The 24,662-nt window shown below is 37.3% G+C and overlaps 1 long non-coding RNA gene across 1 annotated transcript in view; it reads left to right on the forward strand.

The window, feature by feature from the left end:
* The window catches only part of LOC136851895 (uncharacterized), a 52,670-nt gene extending 32,627 nt beyond the window's left edge, over nt 1-20,043 (forward strand). Inside the window, exons 2-4 of the long non-coding RNA XR_010856992.1 lie at nt 6,504-6,655; nt 14,885-15,031; nt 19,096-20,043. This is a non-coding gene — a long non-coding RNA (uncharacterized lncRNA). The remainder of the gene's footprint in view (nt 1-6,503; nt 6,656-14,884; nt 15,032-19,095) is intronic.
* The last annotated feature ends 4,619 nt before the right edge of the window (nt 20,044-24,662 follow it).

The following is a 24,662-nucleotide window of genomic DNA, read 5'->3' on the forward strand; positions in this document are numbered from 1 at the left end:
ACTAAAAGTATATTTTTGTTTCCAGTAGATTTGAAAAGGGACCTTGTCAGCAGAGCAGAAGAGATGTCATCTTATGGGCTGGAAGGGATTTTTTTAATTGTTGTGTTCTGGTATCCCTTATTCAAGCACCATCTAGAAAACAGCTAAAGTAAGACCGTGTCTGTATCACTTATTCAAGCCACCAGCCCATGAAAACAACTAGCAAGACCTTATTGTACAGGTACCAGCCCCGTCTTTTTTACAGCACTGAGGGGCTAATCTGACGAGAATGATAATGTTGCTTCACTACAGATAGTAGATCTCGCTGAAATGAGAGAACTACCGATTTTTTTAGCAAAATAAAAATCTGTTTGTTTTCGTAAATATCCCCATTCATACATTTCTAGCTCTCTCTGAAATGAGGCAAAATAAAATAAAAGCATAGGGTCCAGGGAGGGTAGGTGAACCCTACCTCATTTGGAGATGTCATGTTTTTAGTGGTCATGTTGTACTCGAGGTTGTAGAGAGTGGACCACTGGGTAGCTCTGGTAATATGAAAATAGCAGTGTGTGAACACAGTCATTTATTATCAGAGTAGAGCACTAATGGCTGAGTATTAAAAAACAGAACACGAGAAAGTCATTCAGGGCCAGAGAATTCCCTGAAAAGTGGAAATAAATGCCCTTTTAGCAGTCGTAGAATGACAAAAATCTTGCTGTTTTGAATTCCCTCAAATGTGGAAGTAAATGCCTTTTTAGCAGTCGTAGAATGACAAAGATCTTGCTGTTTTGGCCAGCTTTATGGACAAAAATGTTCATCCGTTGAGTCTGGAACTCGTCACAGTAGATAACTGCTCAAAAAAAAAACGTTATTAGGTATAACGACACTAGATAACCGCTTTAAAAAAAAAATAATAAAGGTACTCGTGACAAGAAAACTGCTCAAAAAAAAAAAAAAAAAGTTAAAGGTTCCAGGTCTAACACGACACTAGATAACTGCTCAATAAAGAAAAAAAAATGAAGGTTCCTTGTGTGCAAATTGTTTAAGAACACTGTTCTACGGCCGCGGAGAAGATGGCCAATATTTCAGTGCACAGCTCTGAATGTTTTATGTACGTTATTGAAACCCTTTTGTTTTTAAGAACAATTCTCGGTCGACAGAGCCATGTATGGGCCCGTGGATGCAATTACATTAGTCACCCCTCTCATTGAAAGTTTTCTTTTTTGCCCAGTCTGGACTAGTCCAGATTTGATAGGTTGTCCCACAAATGTGGGAAGCTATTCTTTTCGCCCAAACGATAAAGCTCTGGAATCCTCGTCAGTTACTGCGCTTTATATGCGTTTAGGAATTAAGGTTTTAAACCTTCATCCAGCTGCTAGTAAGTGTTGATGTGATGTGGATTCTCCAAATCCAGTCATTTCTGAGCCAGAATGTTGTGTTCACAAATCTTTATTATAGTGTTTTACACATATCTGCAGTGCAAGCTATTAATATGTTAGCATTCTTGCCAAACTACTTCTACAGCCACCATTTGTTGCTTGTGTATTATATATTATATTAGCGCCTGTAAACCTCGAGAACTCCTGTGTGGAGACTAATATACTTGAAAGTCTCATTTATCCACTTGATTTTTGCTTTGTGGAATTTGAAAACTGGTGTTTGTGCGAATTGTTCTCAAACATCCCCTACCATTAACTGAGGCCGAAAATTATCTGGAATTGCTCCATTTCTATCCTTGGCAGGGAGATTCTGTGCTTCTGCCTAAATTGGGAATCAGATTCCCTGGTATAATGTTTTGAAGGGATTATGTTCATATTCCACCAACCATAACTAATGAAATATTGTATAGTTTAAACATATCTCTGGTGTTTTGCAACTGCTTTCCTTAGGTAGTCAAGATTTGTTTGGATTATATAACCAAACTAGTGGATATGGTCCCTAGATTCAAGGCCGCCCTGGAGAAGTCCCTAGTACCGTCACTGCACCTCATGCAATTTTAATGTTGCCATAGGAGTGTTGCAGCGTCCCTTCGGCCCCTAAATAACTGCAGTCGTCGCGACTGCGTCTCTCTCGCTGCATCTTACATTACCTTCCTATGAATTGATTCATAGTACAATTTCTAGGAGGTTTTTCTCCTGTTACACCATTCAAACTTTTGCTATTTCAGTTTCAACGCTGAACGGCCATAGTTACCCCAGGGTTTGGCATGTATGCCTAAAATTTATTAATTTACTCGTAGATGCAACTCGACCCTGTATTTTCCATAGCTATAGGTTTTATTTCTTTTTGCTCTGCTCTTTTCACCGTGAGTGTTTATCTTATGTTTAACTTTGAGTCGTCCCTACTTTTCGACCAACTTTGTTTGTCAGTGTAAAACTATGGACGTCGTTGATTAGGACATCACTTAAATATGAGTGGAGCTAATTTTTCTCTTGTGTCAAACTCTGAATTATTGAAACGACTTTAGTTCTGTGTTCTGTCGAGTTTTTAGAAAAGTCCCTCTCAACCAGTTATTTTGCAGATATACGGCTTGGAATCTAGTATCTCAAGCCGTCGTTACCTGTGGAATATGGTTCGGAGTGAGTGACCTTTTCACCAAATCGGATTTGTAGCCACGATACCTTTAAATATGGCACTTGTTCAAGTTTCTCTTACCCATTATAGTGTATTGTGTTTCATCCAGGCAGAGGGACCTGTGTAAGTTAATGCTGAACATTTCAACTTTGTAAATAAATCTTGCAAAGAAGCATGAACTTAAATGTTCTGTTGTGTGTTATTTTCAGTCAATTAAGCGCCATTAACTGGAAAGAAAGAGAAAGGCAACTGACACTTGGTTCTACAGCTGGGAGAATTGTTTCTGAGGCCGTCTGCCTAAGCCAAAGGAGTGTTTTTCTTTTGGGGACGGCGGGAAGGGCCGTGTAACCAAGAATTTCATTCTGGATAGTGAACTTTCAGTGGGCATGGAAGCTATGTTGTAACGTCTGATGGTTTTCGAGTCTACTTATTACGTTGTTTGGGGCGAAGTGGTGGATAATATGCATTGAGCACTGATCTCTCGATTGTGGCCAGACAGATCAGCGTAATATTTCATTTGCATGCAACCTTGAGATGATGACAGGTGAGAGAAATGTTGATTGATCAGAGAAAACCAAGACTGTGGTAGCAGCTCTGAGCATAGTTGTCAAAGCTGTTGACAATTAATTAGAGAAAGATTGTAGGTCTTGGAAGTTAACCACTTTAGCAGTACCTTTGAAAGCTGGCAGAGATGAGAAGCTGTAAAGTCTTTCTGACTAGGTAAAGAAGCTGTAAAGTCGATCAAAGCCAAGATTGGGTATCTGATGTAGCTCAAGGCCAATACGTCTGTAAACAAAGTAACTGTGTGGAGACAGAAGAAATTCTTGATAAAATCACATTACTTAAATCAAAACTCATTTACTAAAAAAACTAATCATCTATTGAATTTACATAACATGATACCCAAATTTACCCAAAAATAAATCCGGTCACACCATGGTTATGAGCAAAACATACATATTTATCATATCTTAAAATTAAATATATGTCCAACACAGAAATGTACCATCAACATGCCATGGAACACATAAGACGGAAGGGTAATCCCTTCATAATCTACACAGATGGATCCAAAAATGAAGCTGGAGTGGGCTCATCAGCCTATTCAAGTGATAAAACTATCCAAATGGGCCTTCTCTAATATCATGTCAGTATTTACAGCAGAATTAACAGCCATACAATTGGCTCTCAAGATTATAACAAAAAGAATTCCTTCAGCACTCATATTGGCGACTCAAGAAGTGCAGTTGAAGCAATAGGATCATTTAAATCAAATAATCACCTTGTCCAAATATACAACAGGAAATACATCAGTTAATTACAAACGGCCTTCAAATTCAAATTTGTTGGATCCCAGCCATGTAGGCATTGAGGGTAATGGCAGATAAAGCGCAAAGTGGCTTGTACAATCCCCAACTACTATGAAAGCACCCATATCGGACTATTTAGCATCGAAAGTTAAACCCTTAATTTATAGGGATTGGCAAAATGATTGGACAAATATACCCCCACAAAACAAACTAAAACAAATTAAGAATGAAGTTAAAAAATGGCATTCTTCTACCCAAAAGCAAAGAATCAATGAGGTTATTTTAACAAGACTCAGAATAGGACACTCCAGACTCACACATGGTCATCTGATGTTAACTCCTTTTCAAACCCAATAACTTGTGAAAGATGTAACATCCCAGTAACAATCAAACACAATCTTGATTGACTGTCCCAGATAGCATCATGAAAGAAGACTTATTTACAAATAAATCAATAAAGGATATTCTAGCAGAAAGGTAATAACTTTTCAATTAATAATATCATTCTCTTCTAAACAAAATTAAATTGATAAGTAAAATATAATTTCCCCCTTTTTTTCTATTTTTCGATTGTTTTTCTAATTCCCCCTTTTTATTATTTATTTATTTAGTTGTACTTAATTTTTTTGTACTCTTTCCCCTTTCTTTTCCCAGCCGAGAAAGAACCTAAAAGAGTTCAGAGGTCTGGTTAAACAAAATCATTTATAACTAACTAATCTCTGGGACTGACTTCATCACCAACCCATGACCAACCAAAATGCAGCTGAATAATTGACCTGGCAACTGTACACCCATCGCCCCACCCCCGCTTGCTATATATACCCTTGTACCATGCATGTTATTTCATTCACTCTTTGAAAATAAACGCCAGAGCATGTTTGAAACGTCAGAGGAAATAAACCTAAGAAAATAGAAATCTTTGTCTGTCCTGATTCACCAGCTACATGCTGATGTAAAAAAGATAAGAAGAAGAAGAATAGAGAAGGCTGTATAAATTAAATGCCTTGGAAACAGCTACAATAATAATAATAATAACTGGGAAAAAAGCTCTCTATCACGAAAGTTCATAAATGTTCTAAAGGGTCCACAATAATATAACTGTTTAAGGCTCGTGTAAAATTTTTGAAAGCTTTCCAACCCTACTCTGGGTTCATCTTCAGTCACAATGAGGAATTTAACATGTAATGTACAGAGGTAAACTTAATCAAAATAAAAAGTCATTAAAGATCGTTGACACTGGTAGTCAGCTTCCAAATAGACTAGTGATGAGGAATGAAGGCAGTTATTCTAACTAGGTGATTTCCTCCCTGTTAATAATCCTGGCTGCAATTCTACTCCATCTCCGTACGTGTTGACGCAACGTTGCAAGAGGTCCTTCATCAGGAGACGCAGCTTGGGTACCATAACCAGACTCCTCTGGGGCAGAGGTTACCTGGACAGGGAGAGGCAAAGTAGAAGCAGCATTAGGAGAGGGAAAGACAGAACCTGTCCTCAGGTTAAAATCTTTTAAAAACATATTGATAATATAAAAGTTAACAACTGGGTCTTCGTTAACAAAAGACTTGTTTCCTTTGAAGGACTCTCCTAAGCTTATAGCAGCTCCCTCAACTAGTCGCCTGACATTCACATTGTTGCTTTTAAAGATAATATTAGCCCAGTTGTTAACAAACCAGTTATTACTTAAAGACAACCCTGCGCCCTCTTTAAAGGGAAGTTGTGTCATCTACGAATTTATGTGCCTGGTTGAAAGATGCCACCGCTCATATATCGGGATGACCACTACCAAATTCTCCAAGCATTTCTCCTGTCACCTCTAAGAAGGGGCTATTTTTAATCAGTACGCACAGAAACATCAAAGAAGGCCCGAAAGAGAAGATCTTGTAATGAGCACCAAAATCATAGACCTGGCAACAGACCTCTGATGCCTACAGCATCTCGAAGCACTACATATTTTATAAAAAAAAAAATAAAACAAACATCGACACAGTGAAGGAAACCGAATTTCTCCGTACCATCATACGGAGAAATTTAAGAAAACAGCCAATGCCAGACATCAACGAGAGAGAAAGAGGAGGTGTGATAGAAAGAGAAAGAGAGCCAGCACCGGACACAGGCGCCATGTTACCTGACAACCTATAATCCCGGCTAACAGCCACTCCCAAATTCCAACAGCGATTAGGCCCAGAAGGTCTCAACGCCTCCAGGACCGACTTCGTCACCAACCCGCGACCAACCAAAAAGCAGCTGAATAACTGACCTGGCAAATGTACACCTACCATACCACTGCTTGCTATATACGTATACCCTTTTAACCTGCATGCCATTTCATTCGCTCTCTGAAAATAAACGCCAGAGCACGTTTGAAACATCGGAGGAAATAAACCAAAGAAAACAGAAATCTTTGTATGTCCTTGGGGAACCTGGTTTACTGGCTACGTGCTGATGAAAAAAAGATAAGAAGGATAGAGAAGACTGTATAAATTAAATGCCATGGAAACATCTATCATTTTTAATGCAACTGCCCTCAGACAAGGTTCTCCTCCCTTATTATTACACATTATTTTTATTATTATTATTTTGAAGGCAAACCCCTATTGAATTAATTTTATACATTGCAGTTTGTTTGTTTTGTTTTTCCAGATTTCTCCAAACAATTCAACAATGGATTCTTCTGTACCAAGATAGCTCTCTAAAACTTTTGTATCTCACATAGCTGGTGATTCAGGTTTTCGTCTCTGACCTGCTATAAGCTGATACTTTCGTCATGTTGAAAGTATTCATCAAAAAGATTGGTAAGCATTTTAGTTGCATAGTACAGTACTACCTTAAATAAGACTTCCTGGGGATTTGTAGTATATGTTCCTAGAGTATGTGTTAGTGAGTTTCCAGGTTCATTGTAGGGTATGCCTTTTAGAGCACCATGATCTAATATTTTTTTTATTAGACAAGGAAACTAGGGTATAACACATACAGAGTAGGCTCTGTCTCCTTGAAGTAACATCATTCCTTCCCAGGCCTGCCTGTGTTAGTAGCTATTGAGTGTCCCTCCCGACTATCTCATCCGGATCAGTATACTGTGCTGCAGTCAAGTTTGGGCTAATGACGGATGCTTAACCTCACTGCCAGACCTGAAATCTTTGTTTTATATAAGTAACTTACCAAGTAATTACATAGCTATAGCTTCCTCTTGCACAGCAGCTTAAATTAAAAAATTCATGGGTAACGCTTCAAAGTTCAGTGCAGACAACTGGTCCCGCCCACTGACGGGAATACCAGGAACAGTTAAGCAGACAATGTCATTCTGTTTTCTACTGCACTCTAGTAAACACCGTGTTCTTAAGTTTGCTGGTTGGAAACTGGATTTCACTGAAGTATTATCGCTGATTTCGGGTAGCCTTCAAGCCTACAGCTTTCAGGATCAATTTTTTATTGTTTGTTATTAAGGTCTGATTCAAGTTTATCATATTTCGCTACATAGCGATTTCGCATTCACATGGTTTAACTCCGGTTGCATAGTTTACCGTGCTGCCACCTTTACTGGTTAATGTAATAAACGCAAACATTGCGTTCATTGCCGAACCAATACTTATAGTATTGAATTACTTATCTGCAAGTCTCAGTTAGTGTTTGTTAGGATTTGAGACATTTCTAAATGATGATACTAGTGTTCAACTATTGTTGGTAAAAGGTTAACTTTCCTTTTCCGAATAACGTAATATTGTGTTCGCTACCAGACCAACTTTTTGTGGTAGTGAATACATATAATATCTGAAAGTCTCTCTTACAGGGACCCCAAGGTAGAGGTTAATACAGATGGCTTAATGTGGGCTTTAATGGTTATAGTGCTGTTAAATCTTACTACAACTCGACGGAGCTTCCCCAAACCCAAACCACAACAACCCACAATGCACCAGTCATTAGGTAGCGCCTGAGCTTCCACAGAGCTTTACATGCCCTATATACTGTATAATGCACAAGACTTAATACATAACAGTCTCAATGTTTGATAGGATTTGAGATATGTCTGTATGATGGTACTCGGTGTACCTCGAACTATGTCGGTAAAGGTTAACTTTTCTTTTTCTGAGTAGCGTAAAAAACTTTGATATTGCGTTCGCTACCTCATTCACCAATTAGCGTAGTATAAAGTAAATTTTGCATTTTCTACCAATCCAATATTTTCTATAATGAATACCTATCTGCAATCTCAAATTACTGTATGTTGGTTAAGATTTGAGATGTTTGTATGATGGTATTGTATACTTAACATTTGTTCATATACAGTTAATTGAACATCTTATTATTACACTTTCCTTTGCAGAGAACTGAAAAGTGTAAGGGCAGGAATGCAGTAGGAGAGAATTGTGCTTAATGTTTTGGTTATGATGAGCTTTAGCAAAGTAGTTCTCGACAGCCGAGAACCATGCTTTGGTACTTGCATTGACAGTACATAAACTAAACAAGATGACACGAATTGTGAAGAGTTCCTCCTCTTTTTTTTTTTTTTCAACTGCAGAGCCTGGGCGCTATCAGGCACTCGGCACCAGTTTCTGAGTTCCTGGCGCCAACTCTCTCGTACTGCTTGGTCTCCTGCCTTTTTTATCTACTTGCTCTGAGTTCTTCATTGGTAGAGTTGTGGGCTAGCACTCACTAGGCCCGAGTTCGAGTCTCCGGCCAGCTAATGAAGAATTAGAGGAGTTTATTTCAGGTGATAGAAATTCATTTCTCGCTATAATGTGGTTTGGATTCCACAATAAGCTGTAGGTCCCGTTGCTAAGTAACCAACTGGTTCTTTGCCATGTAAAATAAGTCTAATCCTTCAGGTCAGCCCTAGGAGACCTGTTAATCAGCTCAGTGGTCTGGTAAAACTAAAGTATACTTAACTTTTTGCTCCCATGCCTTGCTCCCTTACTTTCTTCCCATGCCATTGCCAGTCTTGTGTCTGGGTTAACAGATGTTAACCTTGTAATAATAGTGAAGTGTTTTGCAGTGGAGGAGGTGGCTACTTGTCTCTCAATGCTCCTAGACATAGGTCACTGTCAGACTCCCATGCACCAGGGAGGAGGCATACTTGAAGTCCAAGGGAGGTCTGGGGGTTTACACATGGATAGTCGCCTCCTCAGTGGAACTTGCTGTAAAGAGTGTAAAACCAAAAATATCTCTACTATCATTTAAAAAAATCACCAGGAAGTAGCAATAAAATGAAAAACTCAGAATTGAGGACTTCTTTCAGAGAGTCCTCTAGAAAATAACCAGCATTTTCTCCTCCACCTTGCAATGGAACTGTCAAGGTCTGACGGCTAAGTATGAAGAGCTTAAGATGCTCATTCCTGAATTCTCTCCAGTTTTTATTTGTTTACAGGAAACTATGTTGGATATTAATACTCCTTGTCCATGGGAATATACTACATACCAAACTGCTTATAATCCTCAAGTAGGAAGTCATGGAAGGACTTTGGTTTATATTTGCCATGACATTCCTCAGATCTGTAAACTCCCCCTCAAGCAGTAGCAGTGCAAGTAGAATTAATTAGAAAATATACTATATGTTCTGTCTACTTGCCTCCCAATGATGATGTCAGCTATAATGATGTAGTAGGGTTGATTAGTCAACTTCCTCAACCATTTCTTCATTTAGGAGACATGAACAGTACCCATTGTGGGGTGATGTTTTAACTAAAAGGCAATCTCATAGCATCAGTGTTGAAAACGAGAACATTGTGATTCTTAATACAGGTGAGCCTACTCACTTTCATATACAAACAGGCACTTTGTCATGTATTTACCTATCCTAACTGCCTTACTGACTTTCACTGGAGAACATTGGATAATTGGCATACTAGTGACTATGCATCAATAAGCATTAAAAGCAATAGTAGTCCGCCAGAGCATAGATCTCCTCGTTGGTGCTTGGGTAAAGCAGTTTGGAATAAGTTCAGGAATTAAACGGAATCAAAGGTGATATAGATGAGTTTAGCAGTGTTGATGATGCCATTGATCTACTTAATGGTAATCTTTACACTGCTGGATTGCGTTCCGTTCCTAAAACCACTGGCTTATTCTGCCGTCAACCAGTTCCTTGGTGGTCACCTGAACTCCAGTTACTTAATCGGGCCACAAGAAATGCTCTAACTAGATGTCGACGAAATCAAACTAAATATAGTATCATAGTATATAAAATGTGTAGAGCACAGTTCCGACGTGCATTAAAAACAGCTCGTCGCGTGCATTAAAAACAGCTCGTCGCCAATCCTGGTCATCCTTTGTTTCCTCAGTGAAGAAAGGAACTCCACCTTCAGCTGTATCGAGAAGAGTCAGTAAAATAGCAGGCAAATATACTCCTAACCTTTCCCCTGTATTAAGGCTAATGGGCAGTACATCACAAGTGCATTGAAAGTGAGTAACAAATAGGCAGACCATTTTGAAAAAGTTTCCCAGAAATTGGAAACATCTGGATACCAACATCATTCCAAGGAAGAACAAAAGCCACTTGATTTTTCAGCCAATAAAGAACCCTACAATGTTCCACTTACTGAGAGAGAATTCGATTCTGCCTTGTCAGCATGCACAGATAAAGCCCTAGCCCCTGATGAGGTTCCATATGCAATGGTAAAGCATGTATGTAAGAACACTGAGCTTTTCATAATTAGCATTATCAACAGAATTTGGTGTGATCACAGTGTCCCATCAGTTTGGGAACTAGCTCTAATTTTAGACTTTTTAAAACCGAGAAAGGATGAATTTTTATCTGCAAGCTACTGCCCAATTGCCTTGACATCTTGTCTTTGTAAGATAATGGAAAAGATGGTCAATACAAGGCTTGTTTGGATATTAGAAAAAAATTACTTTATCACCTGCACAGTGTGGATTTAGAAAAATGCATTCTACTACCATCTTGATTCATCTCGTCATCTATATGTGAATTTTTTGTATCAAAGCACCATCATGCTACTATATTCTGTGTCCTTGAAAAGACTTATGACACAGCATGGAGATATGGAATCCTTAAAACCATCCATCAGTCAGGACTTAGAGGAGAACTGCCATTGTTTATTAAGACCTTTCTAGCATGTCGATGCTTTCAGGTTAGAGTTGGTGATACTCTATCAAAAAGTCAATTCCAAGGAGGGGTCCCGCAAGGTAGCATTCTTAGTGTTACCCTATTTGCACTTGCTTTCAGTGGTATATCTCCTCATATTCCTTATAATTTATTGCACACACATTTCGTTGATGATCTTTCTATATCATTTGCAGGATCAAGGATGTCTGTTATTGAAAGAAAGCTCCAGTTTATAGTAAATAACATCACTAAGTGGGCAGATTTAAATGGGTTTGCAAAACAGTTATTGTCCACTTTTGCCATATTCATGGGCTTCATCCAGACCCATATATACAGTATATATCAAAGACCAAAGAATTCCCTGTGTAGAGGAAACCAGATTCATTGTTTTAATTTTTGATCATAGATTAACATTGGTGTCTCATCTAAAAATGTTAAAGACAGTGTCAGAAGATTTTAAAAATTTTTAAAGTTTTACCTCATACGTCTTGGGGCGCAGACCGTCAAATACGCTTAAGGTTGAATAAAACCCTGATTTTATCAAAATTGTTATATGGGTGTGAAGTATACTCTTCTGCAACCCCCAGCAAGTCTGCATATGTGTTACTCACTTCCAATGCACTTGTGATGTATTGCCCATTAGCCTTTATTACAGGGGAAAGGTTAGGAGTATATTTGCCTGCTATTTTACTGACTTTTCTCCATACAGCTGAAGGTGGAGTTCTTTTCTTCACTGAAGAAACAAAGGATGACCAGGATTGGCAACGGGCTGTTTTTAATGCACGCCGGAACTGTGCTCTACACTTTTTATATACTATGATACCAGAATACCATATTCTGTTTGATTTCGTCGACATCTAGTTAGAGCATTTCTTGTGGCCCTATGAAGTAACTGGAGTTCAGATGACCACCAAGGAACTGGTCGACGGCAGAATAAGCCCATGGTTTTAAGAACGGAACGCAATCCAGCAGTGTAAAGATTACCATTAAGTAGATCAATGGCATCATCAACACTGCTAAACTCATCTATATCACCTTCGATTTCGTTTAATTCCCTGAACTTATTCCAATCTGCTTTACCCAAGCACCAACGAGGAGATCTATGCTCTGGTGGACTACTACAGTATTGCTTTTAATGATTATTGGTGCATGGTCACTAGTATGCCAGTTACCCAATGTTCTCCAGTGAAGGTCAATAAGGCAGTTAGGATAGATAAATACATGACAAAGTGCCTGTTTGTATATGAAAGTGAGCAGGCTCACCTGTATTAAGAATGTAAGAGTTTTAGCTTACAATTGCAGTTTTCGAACATTTCAGTCGAGTTAAAGTTGACCTAAGGTCGAATTTTTTCTATTTATCGTGATTTATATGAAAATATTTCAAAACTGATATAGGCTACAACCTTGAGTTATTTTTTGTTGTATTCTACATGAAATTGCACACATTTTCATGTATAAAACTTTATGTAACGGCTAATAGAAAACGGTGCAAAAATTACGACAAAGTGACGAAAGAAATTCTAAGATTTTCAGCAGAGTTAGAGCTCGCGGATGTAAGGAAAAAGTTTTTTTCAAAAATTCACCATAAATCGAAATATTGTGCTAGAGACTTCTCGTTTGTTGCAAAATGAAGGTAAATGATTGAATATTACTAGAATGTAAGAGTTTTTGCTTACAAATTGCATTTTTCAACCATTTCGGTCGAGTCAAAGTTGACTGAAGGTTGAAATTTTGACACCGTGATTTATATGAAAATATTTCAAACTGATAAAATCTACAACTGATTTATTTTTTGTTTTATTCTATATGAAATTGCACACATTTTCATATATAAAACTTTATGTAACGGCTAATAGAAAATGGTGCAAAAATTACGACAAAGTGACTAAAGAACTTCTGAGATTTTCAGCAGAGTTAGCGAGCGCGGACGTAAGGAAAACGTTTTTTCAAAAATTCACCATAAATCGAAATATTGTGCTAGAGACTTCTCGTTTGTTGCAAAATGAAGGTAAATGATTGAATATTACTAGAATGTAAGAGTTTTAGCTTACAATTGCATTTTTCTACCATTTCGGTCGAGTCAAAGTTGACCAAAGGTTGAAATTTTGGCACTTATCGTGATTTATATGAAAATATTTCAAAACTGATAAAAGCTACAACCATTAGTTATTTTTTGTTGTATTCTACATGAAATTGCACACATTTTCATATATAAAAATTTATGTAACGGCTAATAGAAAATGGTGCAAAAATTACGACAGTGACTAAAGAATTTTTGAGATATTCAGCAGAGTTAGCTGATGCTTTCTTTTGGGAGAAGAAAGAAATTCGCGCATGCGCAGCTGGGTCACACTTGTAAACAAAACAACAGCATGATCCATGAACTCCCAGCATCCCTCAAGGCGCGTGATTTGAAATTTTTCGCAAACGAGGCCTATAAGTATTTTTCTGCAAATATTTAAAAAAACTTTTTGTAATTGACGTATTTTACGTCCACTCGGCACCCGACAGACAACTTTTGTCGACGTAAAATACATCCGTTCGGCGTTAAAGGGTTAACATACGGATAAATCTTGTAGCTGCCAGCTGGAAACCAGTAAAAAACAAAATTGTAGAACAAGGTATTGGTGACAACAGGGTTCGGCCAATCAGATGAGAGAGAAGCCATCAGCCAATCTCCCTTTACCCGAGAAGGCCTTGGTGCATCCAGTTTCTTTCAGCCCAGGGAATCAATTTGAGGGGTGGCAAGAAGTGGGCAGTATACGTTACGACCGAAGGTTTGTTAGCTATGAAAATTACAGTGTCATTTAAATAACTTACCAAGTAATTACAGGCAGTCCCTGTTTACCGGCAGCTTGGGTTAACGGCGATCCGGTGTTATGGCACTTGTCTAACAACACTGTTAACTGGATTTTTGGAGCCAGTATCCAGTTAGTGGCACCAATCTCTGCTTAATGGTGGCGCCAATCTCAGTTAGCAGCGCCATTAAGCGGGTCATTGGTGGAATGCCTGCCATTAACTGGGGACTGCCTACACATTGCTATAGTTTCTAACACGCGCAGCAGCCTTTATTTAAAAAATCACAGTAGTGTTTCGATAGTGTAGTGTAGGTGACAAGCCCCGCCCACCAATGGCAGTACTGGAAACAACCTAGCAGAAAAGCTCTTTCTGTTTCTACCGTGCTCATGAGAAACATCAGGGGTTTGCTGCAGCTTTTGTTTACTGATTTTCAGTTGTATGGCTGGATTTCAGTGAAGTATTATTGCTTACTTGAGTAGCCTTCAAGCTTTAATAGCTTTCAGGATCATTTTTTCTAGTTATTTGGTTATTATTACGTCTGACTCAAGTTCACCAATTTTGCTATTGTAGCAAAAGTTGCAAACCAGATTAATCAGTCTTCATATGATTCTCATACAATTTGTAGTAAATGTAGGGGGCAAAAATATAGTAGGAAGAAAACTTGTGCTAAATGTAATGGTTAGCAAGAGTAGAAGGTACTTAAATCTCAACTAGACAAGTTACAGAGGGATAGAAAGGAAAACGGCCTCTTAGAGCCGAGAAATGAGCGTCGCTCAGCCTAGAATTCTACCCTAGTCTAGATTAGAAGATAGCTCTGTTATTCCTTCTTCCCCCCTTTCCTGCCTTTCTCTCGTGCTGCTAGCCTTCCTATTATTAACCACCTACTCCCATGCGTGGCTCCCTTGCTTCCAACCCTTGCCATTGCCAGTCTCAAGTCTAAGTCAGCTGATGCCTCTCTCAGCTGAACCCTGTTGCCACAAATACCTTGTTCTATAGTTTTATGTTTTTTAACGGTTTCCAGCTGCCACTAAAAGATTTATCCTTACATTAAGACCTAGGTTTGTTCCACTTATGAACAAATCCAGTATTTTTAGGGAAGCTTGCTTTACAAAATTACTTTGCCAAAAGTAACCATTTTTATAGCCTATCTCTATTATTACAGGTCAGTTTTTGAGGAAGGATAGTTGTTCATACATTGAAGATCCACTAAACTAGATAGTAGAACCTGAATTGGCAAGTCATCAACAAAGAAGAGCCTTGCTAAATTTGTTCAATATTTAGCTTTCTTGTGAGAATTGTGTGATTCAAGGTAAGATGAATATAATGCATGGTGATATTCGAGGGGCATATGATACAGCCTGGGATACTGTACAGTACAGTTGAACCTCTTAAAGCTGGCGTTCTGTGGTCTGGGAATTCCCGTGGTTTGGCTTGGTTTTGAATCAGCCGCCATTATTCAGTTCAGCGGCCTTGAGGGCAGCACCACGTATTGTTTACAACTTCCTGACAGCAAAAATTTGCCATATATCTTTTGTTTTTATGAAAATAAGTGAAGTAAAATATGTTTTTGATATTAACTTTACCTGAATAGATATATTTTTTTAAAGATTTCACTTGAGAAGGCTCTACCAAGTCAAAACTTTTAAACAAAACAATGAGACATTTGGCACCACACGCATTCCTTAATCTTAAGAGTGCTTGAAAGACTTATAGGTGATACGGTTTTGATCATTTCTTTTACATAGCTGTATATTTACCAATTTGATATACCACCCATGAGATCAGATGATGCCAGAGGTAATGGCACAAGCATAAATCTTTTATCTATACTAGAAAATGTTTCTCCCATTAGCGAATGTTTAGTGTTCATTTTCCTCAATAGATGGCGGTGTGCTTTATTTATGTTTTGATGGCGACGTTCAAATGAACCAAGTGATCGCAAAATTACATTCTTTATTTTTGTCATTTTATTACCTTCTACAATAAAAGCAAAGGACGAAGAAACTAATAGCGATAATTATGAAGATAGTAAATTTTTGAGATGAAAGTCACCAGTAATATTCTCCAGATTCTGAGAAAAGTTAAGTACTTTAGTTGATTTACAGTTAGGCTAACTCAGGAATCTAGGGCAAATGTGTTAAATAAAGTACACTGTTTGAAAGATAATTATACAGTCTGAAGTCATAAAATGGTAAAGTGAAAATATATGAGTAATAAAATTATAAAAAGCAGTCAGAACTAAGCCAAGTAGTAGGCTAAGTTGGCAACTAGGCTATTTGCATGTGGAATTAGCTTGCAAGACTGTATTTACATAGGGACTTCATTTTTATGGATATATTCTATATTCCGAGATTTTCTGTGGTCCAGCAGTGGCCTGGTCGTAAGGTTCCTGGATTTAAGAGGTTGGACTGTACTTTTAAAATGCCTTGTAAAATAGGTAGAAGAGGCCATCTGCCCATATTTATCTTCTTTCGACCTTGATAGTCCCACTGTATAGCAGGGTCGGCCACTCAAGTCAACTTTTTCCATCTATTTCTATTCCTTGCATCTTCTTCCCCCTAGTCCCACCTCACCCATATCCCTCCTCACCAATCCATCCATCTGATCCGCTGATGCACCACACCCTTCCTCCCCATCACTGGTATGTTCTTAGCTCTTGTGATTGGTTCCACCTCCTCTCTTATTACATGGCCATAGTATCTCAGATGAGCTTCCCTAGCCTTCTCCTTTACATTAACCACACATTCTTCTTATATCTTGACTCTCCCTCCTTTCCTGTAGTGATATTCTAGCAATCCATCTCACCATCCTCATCTTTGTTCTTTCCAACAATCCCTCCTCTTTCCTTTTAAGTACCCAAGTTTCTGCCCCATATAATAGTACAGGCCTGATAACTATCTTATAAATCTTCATTTGAGCCTTAATGGCATTTTCTTGTCAAAAACAACTCTAGTTACCTCTCCATTTTCGCCATGCTTCTTTCACTCTCTGTCTCACTGCTTTCTCAGTACCTCCCTCCTCTTTTATTATTGATCCCAAGTAGTTAAGCTCATCGTTCTGTTTTAGCACTACCACTTTCCACTTGAGTGTTTACTTCTTCATGTCCTCCTTTACTACTAATCATTCTGTCTTTCCAGTGTTGACTTTCAATCCTTTCTTCTCTAGGGCTCCTTTCCATGCTAAGCGTTTCTTGCAGTTCTTCTGTATCTGCTATAATGACTTAAATCATCAGCAAACATGAGTTCCCACAGTTTTTTGTTAGTTTTTTGTTGTTCCTTAGTTCTGATGTCAAGGTGTCTATAACAACGAGGAACAAGAATGGTCTCAGAGCTGATCCCTGATGGAGGCCAACCTCCACAGGAAATACCTATTTTGTCTGTAAACTGGGTCTTACCCCCTCATACATCATCTTCACTAACCTTACCAATTTCTCTGGTACTCTCTCATCTTTCTCAGACACCAATAAACTACTCTTCTTGGTACCCTCTCATATGCCTTTTCAGGATCCACAAAACACATGTAAACTTTCCTGTTTCCTTCTACATACGTCTCTTGGATTTTTTTTTTTACTATAAAAACAGCATCCACTATGCTCTTTCCTTTCATAAACCCAACCTGCTGCTCATGTATATCTTCTACTATTCTTGTATTATCTTGAATACGTGCTCCAAAAGCTTTATTCTTCTGTAGTTCCCACAATTTAACACATCTCCTTTTTGTTTATACATTTTAATCATCCAACTTGTGTGCACACACACTTTGCCTAGGGTTCCCAACGTTACCTCTGACTTTCCTGCAGCTTTATTTATTTTTCCTTTCTTTATAGCATTCTCAACTTCACTCTCTCTGATGTTTGCTATTGGTCCTTCTACTGGAGGAACATTTTCCAGTTCGTCACATTCATTCTCAGTGTTTAATAGTTGTGAAAAATATTCTTTCCATCTTCTCTTGACCTCTCTTCTTCCTCAATGAAGATATTTCCATTTTCAACTTTAATAATTCCTACCTCTCCTACATCCTGCCAGTCTTTTCTTCTTGCTTCTGCAATTCTGTAGAATATCTTTTCTCCGTCAGGTATTCCCATCATCTCATACCACTCTTTCATGGAGTCTCCCTTTGCAGTAGCTACCTTTCTGTTTCCCTCTTTGTCCATCTATACTCCTCTCATTTGGTAGCTGTTATCTTCTTCCCACCCTCTTCTGGCCATACTCTTTTCCTTCACAGCTGTTTCAACCTCTTGATTCCACCATGTTTCTGTTTCCTGTTGTTGCTTACCACTTCATCCTTTGCTGCTGCTGGAACCATAATCCCTTTCATATCATCCCATATCTCTTCAGGTGATTCTGACATTCGATTTACATATCACTCTTCTCTGGCTCTTTCCACTTTACTTCTGAACCCTCTTGCCTTCTCCCCCTTCAGCTTCCAAGTTTTGATCCTCCTATTCCTGGCTGGGGCTTTTCTTTTCCTTATTACCGGTTTGTGTTGAGCTACAACAGATTCATTTGGAATAACCTTACAATCCATAATGATTTTCTTTTCTTCCATCCTAACCAAAGCCTAATCAGTTTGTCTCATTTTGTCCACTTTTGTATTGTTATCAGATGACTTCTTTTCTCGAACTGTGTATTCAAGACTACCAGATTCATAGCTTCTGCTAATTCCAACAATCCATCACCCTACTGGTTTCTTCTTCCAAAATATGTTCTAATTTCCCTCTGAATTCTTCCTCCTCCTCTTCACTACACCATTGTTGAGAGGCATATGCTGAGATGATATGCCTTGCTCTATCTTTCACAGACTTTAAGCTCATGAGCCTGTCACTGATACGCTGGACCTCCTGCAGATCTGGTTGGACATCTTCCCCCCATTTCTCCATTTGGTCTCTTCTTGTATAAACATAGATTTGGTCTCTTGTATCATAATCTGCCCATATTTATGTGATTGCTCAAATTACATATTGTGTATAAGAAAAAATTTTACTTCAGTCACCATATTTCTGGTATCAAAGATGCACCTGACTTAAACCATCAAAATTGATAAAAATTAAACAAGATGGCAACACTCACTGGTTTGGTGGCTTTGTTTTGATTGGTACACTGCACATTCAGTTGTCTCAATGCATTGAAGTATGACAGTAACTACTAGTAGAGCATAATAATTGTAGTTTATTTGTTCCTCTATTTTAAAAGTGAATTGTTTGATGTTTTTCAAGCTCACTGATTTAAATGTTAAATAATTGTTTTTCAAGTTCAATGATTTTAATGTCATGTTTCCGAAGACTTGACATACCAGGAAACTGAAAAACGTGAACAGATTACAATATAACATACTGTATTAGTTAAACTGTAGTGGTATATTTATTTATTACAGGCACTTTTGAACAAGAAAGAGTGATTTCTTTTCAAAACATATTTAGTCATGGAAAACTGAAACAAGCAAGGAAACATTAACACATGTCCAGAAAGTCTTATGACCAATAAAAGGGTGTTCTGTTGATAAATGATGTATTAACAGTATTTGACAGATTGGGGTGCCTAGGTTACAAACAATAGGGGTATACTTACAAATGAATACACTTTAACTTTTTATTGTAAAACATTGGTTAAAAAATGGAATTGACAAATGAATACACTTTAACTTTTTGTGAAACATTGGTAAAAAATTGGAATTGATAAGGACCTTTTAATTTATTATGATAGCGACTAGTACAGCACAATCATTATGGTTTTTTCTTCCTTTATTTTAAAAATGAATTTTGTTTTTCAAGTTCATTGATTTAAAAATGTTTAAGTGTTTCTGACGACTGACATACCAGCAAACTGAAAAACATGAACATGAACAGATTACAATGTAACGCACTGTATTAGTTAAACCATAGTGGTATATTTATTTATGATAGCCACTTTTCAACAAGAAAGAGCGATTTCTTTTCAAGACGCTTTGGCCCTGGAAAACTGAAGCAAGCAAGAAATCATTAACACTTTGTCTACCAAGTCTTTTATAACCAGTAAAAGGATTTTCTGTTGATAAATGATGCTACTAAAATAATCAGGCAGTTTTGGATATTTTCCAAAGTTCAGTGTAAGTAATTTTATTAAGTTACATGTCACTGTTCGGTATTTTACAGACTAGGGTGCCTAAATAGGTTTTGTACTTAATTACAAAGAATATACTTTAACTTAGTATTGTTATGAATACACTTTAACTTTATTGCAAAACATTGGTCAAAAAATGGAATTGATAAGGACCTTGTAATGAATCGACTTTAACTTTGTATTGTAAAAAAATTGGTTAAAAGAACTTTGTATTGTAAAAAAATTGGTTAAAAGAACTGACAAAGGACCTTTTTTCTTCCTTAAAAGCAAAGTATTACTACACTAAAGCAAAACTATATAACAAAAGTTTATCCATTTTTTCTATAGTACACATTTTTTTTGTTTAGTAGTGTGTCGCCCCAAAGTTGGGCTAACTTTAAGGAACTGATTTTGCTGGCAATTGTGAGCCTTACCTACTGGCCTGCTTACCAGAGAACCAATATTTATATATATATATATATATATATATAATGGTCTCCAACTACCCTGACTTCAAGTGTGGTGTTGAAAGACAGCTGTGGCAACTTTGCTGACTGGAAGCATTCTGTTACAAAGACATCTTACAGTTGGCTAACATTTACTAAAATATGTCATGTCATGCTTTTTTTTTTAAATAAATAAGTCTAGAAACATTAACTAAAAACATTTTTAGCTTGGTCTTATGCAGCCGACACATTTTGTCAGGTGAAGTTAGTGTCTCAATTTATTAAGTGCTTGGGGTGATGTTACCTTGGAGCTGAAAGGAGTCTCTCTTTTCCCCCCAAAGACATTTTGGAGGAAATTCAGGTATGTTGCATATCCTACCCATACATAATGCAGTGCATTGCTTAGAAAACCATATGCCTAGTTTTTGAAGCGGAGTATTCAGGAAGTATACACATTGAAGCACAGTATTCAGGAAGTATACACAAAGTCACTAATCTAATATGTTCTTTTGAGATCAACAACACTCATAGCTCATTAGACATTCAACTACATAAAGGCTAAATTCATCAATATGAGAAGGTATTTTTATTGCAGTTTAAAGCAAATCTTCCCCTGCACTTACGATCAAGTGTTCTGATTATCAGAAATGTATTTACCAACTTTTCAAGCAGACATATCTCCAATTCGAAGAGAATGTGAACAGCTTCTGGTCTGCTAAACATACATAAAATCAATAAATGCATGACTGGTTCATGTGATTTATGCCACAGCTAAACTGAAATCCATCTGTATCACTCACAGTTACAACAAGGTAAGGCCACATGAACCCCATGAAACAGGTACAACGCTACTTGTCATCATTTTTCCAATGCAGAAGTCAGAAATGAAAAAAAAGTTGAAAAAAAAAAATCAAATCCCCTCTAAAACCCCGAATATGAATGAAATATCACATGTTAAGACATTTTTAGTTTATTTAAACATCCAAGTCACCAATAGAGTAAGGCGTCCCTATTTTCAGGGTCTTTCATTATACTTGGATAAATAAGCTCACTAGAAAGCAATAAAATTAAATATATGTGATGCTGCTTCTATGAGCAAAAAACTTAGGAAAAGGGATGACATCAATACAGAATAATTACTCTGACAACCCTAGCTTCATCCCACCTAATTATAAGGTGCCTGATTGGACTGTTGTTGCATTCCCCTACATTGATGAGCCAGCACAGACAGGTATCCACAAGATAAGATTCTGAGACATGCCATTAGTACTACAGTAATCTTATATACCAAAAAGCAGCATTCAAATACCTTCCTACAAGGATAACATATCTAGCTTTACATTAAACTAAAATGCATGTATATATTGTGCAATATAAGTTTTTCCCGCATATTCTTTAAACCCAAAGATGACAAAGATTTGAAATGACCCCATTGGATATTGCTGTTTAAGATGCCTGGTTGTTGTTAATCTACAAACTGACAATTGTTTATAAAACTTAATTTCTGCTTTTCTGCTTCCATTCAATTTTTCATAAGAAAAAGAACAGGATTCTGTTTCAGTGTTTCAGATGAATATCACACCAACAGATTCATTACCTAGCTCAAGACTCAGTTCCTTCAACAGATGTCTCAGTGATGCAAGTACAATCCTGGAAATGAAACCAGCCAATCATTTTTTTACATCTCTCACCAACAAACTTCTGGACAAGATCTCACCAAGATAAAAAAAAAATGTGGGCAAAACCATGGAAAAGAGAAGCCCATGAACACATACTAATCAAAGTGAAATAAGTACAACAATAATCCAAGCTCAGATAACCATTTAACCTATACAGCCTAACACAATATTCTAAGCTCCTCCATTTTAAATATAGAATTTTCTATTTAGTCATTCTAAATTTCCCAAAAGAAACCAAAATACTCCTTATGCACAGGGATATAGAAACTAAAGTTAAAGTGGAACAACCTGTCTTAAACTGAGGATAAATATGCCAAGCTAATCCATGCTAATTTCATGCCAATGCAACCCAAGTAATGACAACTTCCAACTTACATGATTCTCATGAATACTACACAATTACACCTAATTTGGAGTTACTATGAACTCTTAATTAGGACCAAAACGAAAAAAATCAAATCCTCCAAAGTGCATCCTAGTGGTCAATCATGAAAATGCTGCCGTTAGTAAACATATAAGACTTCAGGTTAAAACTGCTGAAAAATAACGAGCTTACCAATTAATAAGCCCAAGACATAAAAACAACCAAATCCGAGAATCCAAAACTTAAGCAGACAATCTTTTAAGCAAATGTACAAGAATGGACTGACAGATACTAAATGTGTGCAACTGCACAACCTCCAAATAAACTTCACTCCCACAACACAAGGCGAAGAGTTTCCTCAACTGACAAGTTGAGCAACCTTTTCTATTTTTTTTTTTTTTTTTTTTTTTCCTGTAACCATCAAAAGAACCAATAACAACGTTTTTTTTTTTTTTTTTTTTTTCCTGTAACCATCAAAAAGAACCAATAACAATTTCCAAGGAAATGGAAGAACTATCTATCAAAAAACCACCAATCCACATATCAATTCAAAAGGAGCAACTCATGCTCTCTCAGAAACAAAAGCAAACAGCATGCAACAACTTGCAATTTAAACAATCTAAGCAAAAACATGGCAAATTTAATAACTTAATCCCTCACTACAACAGGACTTCAGCAAATTTGGCAATGAGGGCTGCAGTATTCCACACTTGCAAAGGGGATTTCCAAGTGCTAACAAAATTCCCATTAAGCTAGCAGTAGTAGCTTAAAGGCTTAAAACTATACTCTCAAACATAGCAAGAACTGAATACAAACTTCCCTTCACCAAAAGCCTTCCTATTTTTCCAAATTCATAATGGCTAGCCATGACTCAAATGGATTTAGGCTCTCAGAAAAATTCTACTTTGAGCAAATCTTGCATATATTTTAAATTACAATTCTTCTTTCCTTACTAACTCCTAAACACACAACCAGGCTAATCTCACCATTCTTCTTAACACTGATCCCTGACATGCACTCTGATAAAGAGCTTTTCATCATTAAATCTGACTCACAAAGTTTCTTTCAGATATTTATGGATCTCTAAACTTTAGCCAGAACTCAATGTTCCAAGCTTTCTTCATAACTAGTTCGTCCTTGTAATGGGCAGTGGAAATTACAACTTCACTAAACACCCTTCTCTTTCTACCATGGCTGAGATTAACACCCAGGAGAAATTATGGAGCCAGAAAGTATGGACTACTCAAGGAGTGATAGGATTCCCTCATAAAATTGCTGGGTTATCTTACAGAAGCAAACACCTGCCTCTCATACCAACCAATCTACATTTCTTTATGACTCAAAAATAGTTTTCAGAATTGAGGATTCAATTTATTAAAGAAAAAATGTTGAATCTAATGACATATACAGCAAACTGATGGTAGAGATAGAATAACAGCCTACTTGTGCATTAAACGCAGCCAAGACTGAGGATAAGCTACAGAACTTATTACAGATGTGTCAAGGACATACATTGTGTCAGAAGACATTCATAGGGTTCCTGTTTTGGAAGTACAGTATTAAAAATGTTATAAAAGCACAATGAGTTCTTCCCACAGGAAACATTTCATCTTAAATCAATTACCATAAAATAATCTTGAGCTGTGGGGGCTGGAATGTGCCTTACTATCACAGAAATTACCCAGCATTCAGATAAGCAGCTAAAGACTGCACTAACCAGAGAAACATGTATATAATGGGAAACTAATGACAGCAATAATCAAAGAAACTTCTAAAGAGCAGGTAATCAGAGAAATACCATGGATATATCTACACAAAGGGCAGCTAATGAGAGCAGAACCAATATAAAAATCTATGGAAGATCATCAGCACTAACTTGCTCCAATGAAAATTATGCAAATCTATGCAAAAGACCAGGGTTTCTGAATTGATGCAAAGCATTTGACCCAACACTTCTGAAATAAGTCAAAGACAAGCTTCCAGAGAAACGGAGAGAAACCATGCAATGAGAGACTTGTATCCAAGCAGACTGACGAGGAGCTGTGCATAGAAAGAGTAGATGTGAGACAAAGTTTCAGGCAGACTTGGGCCCCTTTCCAGATAAAGCATAAGGTGAGTCCTTTAGAACTTAAGGAAAGACATTCAAATTGGATTTAACAGTACAAGGGACATAAAAGATTGCTTCTAAAAGGCAGAATGAAACCGAAAATGGAGTGACGAAAAGCAAGTTCAAAATCTTTGTTTGGCTTTAGGAAAACGAGATCTACTTTAGATCCCTTGCTCAGGCTCTCAAACCAAATACAACAAGGTTTTGCTAAACAGAGCCAAACAAGAGGAGTTTTCTTGGATTTGGAAAAGGCATATGACACCACAT

Source organism: Macrobrachium rosenbergii, chromosome 24, assembly GCF_040412425.1.
Source record: "Macrobrachium rosenbergii isolate ZJJX-2024 chromosome 24, ASM4041242v1, whole genome shotgun sequence".
In the NCBI taxonomy this organism is placed as follows: Eukaryota; Metazoa; Arthropoda; class Malacostraca; order Decapoda; family Palaemonidae; genus Macrobrachium; species Macrobrachium rosenbergii.